Genomic DNA, 9,256 nt, shown 5'->3' on the forward strand with positions numbered 1-9,256 from the left:
GGCCCTTTCCCCGCGAATAATTGTCAAGCTATAATTTTTTTAATTACTTCGCCGACTTTTGATTTTCTAGCGTATACTTCGGGCAACTGCACTGGTGCTGTTGTGGGAGTGTCATAATCGAGCTTAATGTCGTATCGGGCTGCCTAAGACATATAGAGATTAAAAACTAATCTCGCTTAAAAAAATTCAAAAACATAATTACCTTCTTGCTGATCTTCCTGAGTCGTCGGGGAGAGTGAGGGCGGTGTTCGTCGCTTCTGCGAAATTGACCGTTGCGCGATTTCTTATATACTGGCAAGGTAAGGGGGGAAAGAACAATATAATCGCGTGCCAGTCCTATTAACAGGTGTATTCAATTTGTCAAAATGATTAATTAGCACGAAAGCGGAATGAACCGGTTCTACCATGACTATGCGAAAGGATTGTTCACTAACGTGACCATTTAATTCGATAACATAATTAATAGGTGATTCTCTCGGTATCGTCGCTAAAGGTATTTTATTTGTTGATACTCTAACAGCGAGCGGGGTAACCTAGAAACGGCGCATTCCTCGTACATTCTACACCTGCTCAATCAATCAAACCTGTCACCACTTTAACAATGGAAAACGGGGACCGAGTATAGCGAGCCTGGGAATTCCTTTAAAGGAGTACTGACCCCTTTTCGCGCCAAAACGCCAACCAATCAGCGCCATTTTGAATAATTTCGCGACAGCCAATTAGCGCGCAGTACACGCGTTGCGCGAGCCAATGAGCGCGAAGTATACTCGCCGCGTGGTAACCGCGCCAGCCAATCAGCGCGCGCCACTCTGCGGAGGTCAATGACCCCGAGGAAAATGTCGACCCCCGCACCACCTGCCGGAAGGGGGAAGGAAGCGGGGACTTCCGGTGCCGACCCCCTTTCTACCTGTACATTGAAAAGTGCCAAAGATGGTAGACACTCCTACTGATACAAATGGCACGTTTAACCGCATTTTGATCTCCATTGATTCGAACCATCTGTCGCAAATTAAATCTTTCATTACAAATATAGCACTGTGGTCTAGCTCTATAGGCCATAATTGCAAAAGTACAATTAATTTAAATAAATTAATAAATCCTTGAATTTAAATGAATAAATAAATGAATACAAAAATTAATAGGCTATGGAGTATCCTCTTTATTAGGAAACTGGCTAATAATGGAATTTGATACTAATATATTACGTATCTGCAAAAAATAAATACAAACATCATAGGCCGTACAAAAATATTTCAGAAACGAACTGGTTTACAAAAACGTTCGTTTTAATAAATTATTGAAGTTAAATGAATATATAAATAAATACATATACAAAAATTAATAGGCTATACATTATCCATTTAATTAGCAAACTGGCTAAAAATGTAATTCAATACGAATAAAAAATATCTGCAAAAGAAAAATACAAAAACCATTGTCCGTACAATACTATTTAATTAACGAACTGGCTTTTAAAATAAGTCGTTAAAAATATTGTTTACTTCATTACTTCAAATGATTTAGAAGGTGCTTAGGGTACTTTTTTAATCTTCGTTAAATGGAAAACAACTCAACGGTTATAACAGTTATTCAAAGACAAAAATTCTACCGTAGATTATGTAAACATTAATCTCGTATTAAATGTACTAGTATTTTGCGAATTAATGCAAATAGAATTCTAGAAAAAGTCAAGAATTGCTTAAATGCTAACAAAAAGAGTTTTTAATAAATATATAAAAAAGATTATTACCAGTTTGTAACCTGATTGAGATATTTTAACAGAAATGCCTCAAATATTCTAAAACTTTATTATTAAGAAAAGTGATATTTGAGCATTATAGAATTGTATCTATATTTTAAAATAAATAGGGGATTTTTTTAAAACAAATGACTTTACCTCGTTGCTCGGTACTATGTGATCATTTTGCTATACCAAAAATTACAAATAAATTTTTTCTTAATAAAAACAGGTATCGATATATTTTACCAAAAATGCTAATAATCAATTTTTGGGGGTAAAATGTGTTCAAATACAATAGCTGGGCGAAGAAAACAACAGTGGTACTAAAACATACAGTCAGGCGAAAAGAACATGCAAATGACAGATTATCTAATTAGGAGACATAGTTTCATAAAACATTTACGAATAAAATACAAAATAAAATGTGAAAAATTAGGCATAGGGTTTCATTGATTTGAATGTGTTAGAACTAATATAGTTCTGTCAAAATCTCTATCTAATTCTTTGACGAAATCTTTTTCAATATCTCTGTCAAATCTATCTTAATCTTTATCTTTCTATCTATCTACCCATATCTAATTTCCTATCTACAACGCTACCCAAATCGCGTTCTCATTTTCTCTATAACAAAATAAGGATAAATGGCAGCATCTGCAATCCAAGGTAAGCTCCCACTTCCAACGCCGTTTCTTTCCCTTTAACCCATTCAAAGGATCCGTCGGGGCCGCGAACTGAGGGATAAATCGAGAATTCCACCCACACATACTGAAAAACCGCTGAACCTGGCTGTAGGCCGGGGAAACTCCTTAATAGCCTTAATCTTCGCAGGATCCAACCGTACCCCCTCAGAATTAACCTTATTATTCAAACAGTTTCCGACTGGGCGAAAAATTCTAACTACCCTTCTCTAGTCACAAAAGCCGTCTTCTCAACATCCTTAGGAACCATCCCCACGTGCCGAAACAACGAGCGTAGATCAAGACGAGATATATATTTAGGTTTCCCTATCTGGTCAATAATTTCATCAATTCTAGGCATTGGCTGAGGATCCGCCACCGTGAATTTATTCAAGGCGATATAAATTGACACAGAACCGCTTCTCCCCATTCTTCTTGTTCTGTAATACCACCGGAGAGGCCCAAGCACTACTGGAAGACCTAATCAACCCCAGCCTCAACAAGCCGGCCACATGAGTATCGATGATTTTATTGTCCCGCTGACTCCGCGGATAGGGCTGCCCAAAAACCGGAACCGCCTCCGGTCTCAACTTAATATGATGACAAATCTCCTTCGTCCTCACAGGTCTTTCCAAAAATAGAGACGAAAATTCCCTATATAAGGCGTGCAACTGCACCCCCTGCTCCGGAACCACCGACCCTATGTCCAACAACTTGAGACTTCCACACGTTTCCCACTACTCCTTCCGCAACGCCGGGACAGACCCCAAGCCCACATTCCGATAAAGTCCCAGCAATGGAATCGAACCATTGGCACAGCTCAGCGTATTATTCGCATAGTCGATCCTCGCCCGCAAACCGTCGATGAAATCTATCCCCAGAATAACGTCAAAACGGAGACCCTCTGTTGAAGTAATTGCTCAACGGCAAATAGCAAAGCTCCCGAAAGGATGACGACGAGGATAAAATTACGAGAACAGGTTTATTTACATATTAAAGTTAGAACTGCACTACCCAAATGAGCGAAGCTAATGAGAAAAGTTACAATGATAAAGCAGTTATTATATACGCAATAATAAAAAAACATGATTATCGGGTTCTTTACTAAAAAAAGACGTTTCCCGATAATCTATCAGGGTAAGTGCATTTCGGGTCAAGAGTCCTCATCGCATTATCATCGCATTATCTCCAACACTCTCCCTCGATGACGACTTGAGAACAACCGTGCAACTTGAGCATAAGACCGCGCAGAGGAGGATTTTGTCTCGGGATTCCGTTTAGATGACAGCTTGTCTGACATCTGTTTTTCCTACTTCTCTGAACCGGGGTTCGCTCGTGTTTCTCTTGCTGACGTCGTTAAGTCGTTGTAAACTAATAAGGCTATGTTGCTGGAAGACCTTTTAGACGTTGACCAACTCGGAAGACTGGACCTTCGACTATAGAAGACTGACCCTCTTCGGCGACGGGTATGAAAGCCTCGTCCTTTGGTGATCGAATGGAACTGACAGTCTTGTCTTCTCGTGATTTGACGAATCTGGACGTCACGTCTGCTCGGGCTGAATCTCTGGATTCTCGCTCCTGACTCTTTCTGCACCGTTTCAGGCTGGATACTTTCGAACCAGTTATTTCAGACCGTTTCTCTTTCGCTCCGGAACACTCTCGAACAGACAATTTCGTTCTCTGCATTTCAGGAAATGGTGTTCATAAACCAGGAGAAAATACGTTATTTTTCTTCTTCTTCTTTGAAGATTGGACGTCCTTAGACGGAGCTTTCGGGACCTCAGCGGACGGCATCTTTATGACCTCCTTGACTAGGTCTTCGTCGGAACTGGTACCTCTGACTTTCGAAGACTGATCATCTTCAGCGACGGGTATGGAAGCCTCGTTCTTTGATGATCGAATTGATCTGGTGGCGGACTCTTTGGCTTCTCACTTCATACTCTTCCTGTAACGTTTAACGGCGGAACTGTCGACGACTTCGAACCCAAGTGTCTTCATAATTGCTGGGACTGAGTTTCGATCTTGACGGACAAGATGCTCGTATGAATCTTTCAGGTCGGCTTCTCTTCCGGGTTTTGAGACAGAAACCATCTTTCCTTGATGTCCAGGCGGAAAAGATCTTCCACTCTCCCTGGAACAGGAAGCTTCCGGCGTCTTCCTCTGGATTTCTCGTACAATCCACACTTGGTAGCTGTTGTGTTAAACTCCAAGTTCCCATTTCGCTTCATGGCCGATTTCAATGCAATCACGATAATGTGCATGCCGTATACGATTCTTAACAGTGTGTTTACTAATACCTTTTAAGGTTTTTTTCTCACCCCTTTCGGACAATACGCTGTACATTTTAGGTCTTAAACCGACAAATTCCTGAATGGGGGTGCTTTCTAGCTCATCTTTCAGACTACCCAATATTTTATGGTTCGATGGATCGTAGTTGGGGTGGTTTTGAGGATAATCGGAGAAATCTAAAAGGTGAGAATGCTGCTTAAAGTCTGCATATACATAAGTTAGGCCACGGCCCACTGCGCATTCGCCCGCGTTCTCTCGCCCCATAGCGGCCCGCGTTCTCTCGCCCCATAGCGGCCCGCTCAAAGAATTCAAATCCATGTATTGGCGCGAATCAAAAGTTTAGCGATTAGTGTCATCGTCGTCCGCCGGGAGCGCTTCGTCCCAACCCTAAAAACGCGTCTTTTTACAACCGATTTAACATCATACTCTATGGTGGGAAACTCAACAACTGATGAGTACGTGCTGCTAAAAAGTACCTAAATATTCTTAAAGCAATTTTTTTTAATTTTTATTTTGTTATTGAAAGTTATTTTTCCATTTATAACTTAAAGTTAGTTTTATTTACAACTTTTACCTTGTCTTGTAGCCATTTTTCCATACATATAACTAGAAATACATGGATTTCTGATATAACTATATAATTGTTTTAATAAAACAAACATAAAAATTTGGAAAAAGTGATTAAAACGTATAAAAAGAGTTGATTTACCTTTCATTTACTTGAAAATGCCTATTAATTCTTAATATTTTTCATAATAAATCAAAAAACAACATATCTCCGTAGGATTCAATGTTAAAGAGGGGTCAGATTATAGCGCTCCAGCCTACGTAGCGGCCACAAATGGCATTCTCTATTTTGGGCTGATTGAGCGGGCCGCTATGGGGCGAGAGAACGCGAGCGTATGCGCAGTGGGCCGTGGTTAGGCTATCGGTATCCGTGAATAAAAGCCTCGCGGAATTCCCGTACTCTTTCGTAATGGAATCGTAATGGAATCTATACATAAATAATTTAGACAAATCCAGGATTGCGAAACCTGTATAAATGGGGCGATTCAATGTAAGTGTTTTCTTCACCATATGTATTCCAACAAGGTCGTTGTTAAATATTGTGAACTTCTGAAATGCGGGTGATGAGGCCTTTTTTGTCGCCATTTCAGGGGTTTGAACGAGGTAAAAATCAATTCTACGCATTATGTTATTAGAGACCATATAATTAAATTACGTCATCAAAGTACTAACCAAACACGCTATTATTCATATACTTAAATAATGTGCGTTCATAGTTTGTTGTTGCGTGTCTTTGTTTATCGGTGTTAAAATCGATATACATGAAATCACGGTCCTTGCCGGAACGAGATAATACGATGTACTTTAACCAATCGCAACCCCTTTTCGATGTAGTAAGCTAAATTTCTGTAATGAACAACGTATCGTTCTTTTTTACATAAGTTTGGGATTAGCTTTAGTAAGCTACGTATATATATATATATATATATATATATATATATATACCGTTTGTGGGGTATAAGTATAAAAAAAGCACGAGGTACCCGAACGACAGCCAGAGACAGACTCCTAATTTCGTTTGGCGCTTTTCAATTTATAGCTATAATCTCAGATAATAAAAAACTCGCATGAAATATATTTAATTATTTTTTATTACAAATGACATTTTAATTTTTTTTTTATTGCAAACACTTCTATTCCAACTCTTTCAACACCTCCATCTTTAATATATCTTCGAGGTCTTTGTTTGCTTTTTCAGCTTCCGTTTCTTTTTACCTCCCTCTTCTTCACCTCTTTTTCGTTTTCTGGGGGACAGGTCTGCGGCGGTTGACTGTACATTCGCTCCTGACGCCGAAGCCGAGGTTGATGGTAATGGGTGTATATAAGGTGGATGCGATGGTCGTTCATTGCTTAATGCACCCTGAAGTTGGTGGCTATTTCCAACCCCCTCCCTATATTCACCCACCATCGGGAGGTTTGATGAAGTTGAGGGTATTGGTACGCCCACTACGTGCTGAACCCCCGATGGGGATACGTAAGACGTTGGGAATCGAACTGGTAAAGTTGAGGTGGTGGGGAGGGGGGCTCGGTGCTGAGTGACTGCCGCGTGTTGTCGGAGTACTGGTGACACCGCCACATCGTGGGGGATAATTACCGGCGACGCTACCGGTTGTGGATTTGACACCCCCACTACCTGTAGCGCTTCGACATCTTCAATAGCTGCTACCTCCTGCCCTTGAAAAAAATTTAGGAACTGGCAGTCTGGGCGTCCTCCTCATCGGTGATTGAAATATCGTGATGATCAATCTGATTATATGAAATAATTATTTAACTCAAACCAATGTTTACGTGATAAAATTAAAAATGAAGTGAAAATAGTAACATACCCTTATATAGTTGCTGGATCCGGGTCCTAAAGCTTTGAAAATGTTTCGAATATTCGGGGAATACGGTAAATATACCACTATTTCACCTCTAACCTCGTTAGGGACCATTTTAACTAAAAAACCTTTATGATATTTTTTAACCAAAATTTCCATTAATCGTAAGGTGAAACTCGGGAGATCAGGGTGACCCTGAATTGGGCCAAACACCCCCCGATATCGAATCGCTGGAACAGCAACATTTATATCAACTGAGGCTGCCTTCTTGTTGTCCATGTTCCCTATTTATGTCTTGGTAAAGCTAGAAGACTAGAGCTGTGAATGTATTTTAACTTTCCGCGTACCACACTTTTATAGGGTTCATAATTTAATAATAATAATAATAATAATAATAATAATCAGCTAGGCTAATACCCAAGGCACCACCTTAGGCCTAAGTCATCAAGCGACTTTTGAAGCCATTTATCCGGTTTAAGTGGGGGGATTTAAAATTCCCACGAAATTGATATTGTTTATGAGAGAATCGAATAATCGAAATTCTAAGGACTTTGAAAACCACTTTTAATTTTCAACAACACTTCTTTGACATACCCATTTCACAATTTGATTCACTTTAAATAGACAGCAATTAGATTCATTTTGTACGTGGTGTTTACAAAAACCGTGGGGTAAGCCGATATCTTTAGATAAATCTGAAAGTTCCGGACAGCCTAAATTTTCCACATTTATAATTTATCTCCCAAATAGTTTTGAGAGCAATAACGACTTTTCCAAGCCCATGGTTTAAAATTTTGTGGCTTTTTTACTGACTTCAATACATATATTTTTTAAATCAACAAAATTCATTTCACCGTCATTCCAATGAAGATTACAAATATTTCTAGTTATCCACGAACATAATTGTTTATCTTCAGCTGATAGCTCGTAATACGGAAACGGTCTTTTGAATGAAAATACCCCCTTTTCTCCGGTGTTTTTTAAAATGAAAGCCAGTTCTTTCACGTAATAGGTACCATTCGCCCTGAGAAAACTTGCTTCAACAAAGCAAATTTCGGAAACATGATACGTGTCTTTCAGATTTTCTTATCATTGTGCTATTAAAATAGTTTAGGTAACGTTAAATTGCAATAATGTGGTAGTCGTACACCCAATTCCAATAAATTCGCATTCCACGCACTATTACTAAAACTTAAGATATTCGCTAATACGTGGAAACCGCCGCGGAAACGCTTTATTACGCGGTAAACAACGCGGGGGAAACGCGCCCCTTTGCAGAAAATCGTGTTTTACCCGTGATTGTATAATTAACCCGCTCCTATGCCGAAAATCGGGTTTTACCCATGATTGTATGATTAAAATAAATTTACATTACCGAAATTGCATTCATGTGGTATCGTATTTACGAATACCACAGGCATATAAACCATTCACTTTCATATATATTCCCATACCATCATACCGTGCCGAAAATCGTGTTTTACCCATGATTGTATAATTAAAATAAATAAAGTAACGTTTCCGAAATTGCATTCATGTGGTATCGTATTAGAAATCGTATTTACGAATACCACAGGCTTATATACCATCCACTTTCATATATATTTCCATACCATCATACCATCAAAAAATACCATCAGACATACATCACTCTCATTCTTTCCCTACTAACTATAAATTTCATTGTCTGACCTTCATATTTTCCCATTTAAAAAGTGGTACGAATCTATTATCCCTAAAATTTAAAAATAGAATCACCTGATCCACTGATCTTATTTCAGCTCCCTTTTGTAGATCAGAAAATAAAATTACGTCCCTTTTTTCACAGGCATAAAGAACTTCAATTTGCTACCTGAGAGCGAAAATAGCTTATATAACAATCTTCCATATTTTAACAAGTTGGCAAGCCAAAATATACCTCTCCTCGGAAGAATGGTCCCTGGTGGTATTAATTTATCGAGACGACCCTCAAAGATATCTCCGCAATTCAGAGTTATTTACGAAAACGTATTCTCGGTTCAATCCCTGCCCGGTATAAAATTTTAATTTTAATAATTGAGACGAGTTTGATTTATTCAGAATATTATAAATTAAGTAGTTACAACAACGAGTTAGACTTACTAAAACTATGCACAATTGAATTTAACCCTTTTTACAGTACA

Source organism: Leiobunum rupestre, chromosome 10 (assembly GCF_980474605.1).
Source record: "Leiobunum rupestre chromosome 10, qqLeiRupe1.1.hap1, whole genome shotgun sequence".
NCBI lineage: Eukaryota > Metazoa > Arthropoda > Arachnida > Opiliones > Sclerosomatidae > Leiobunum > Leiobunum rupestre.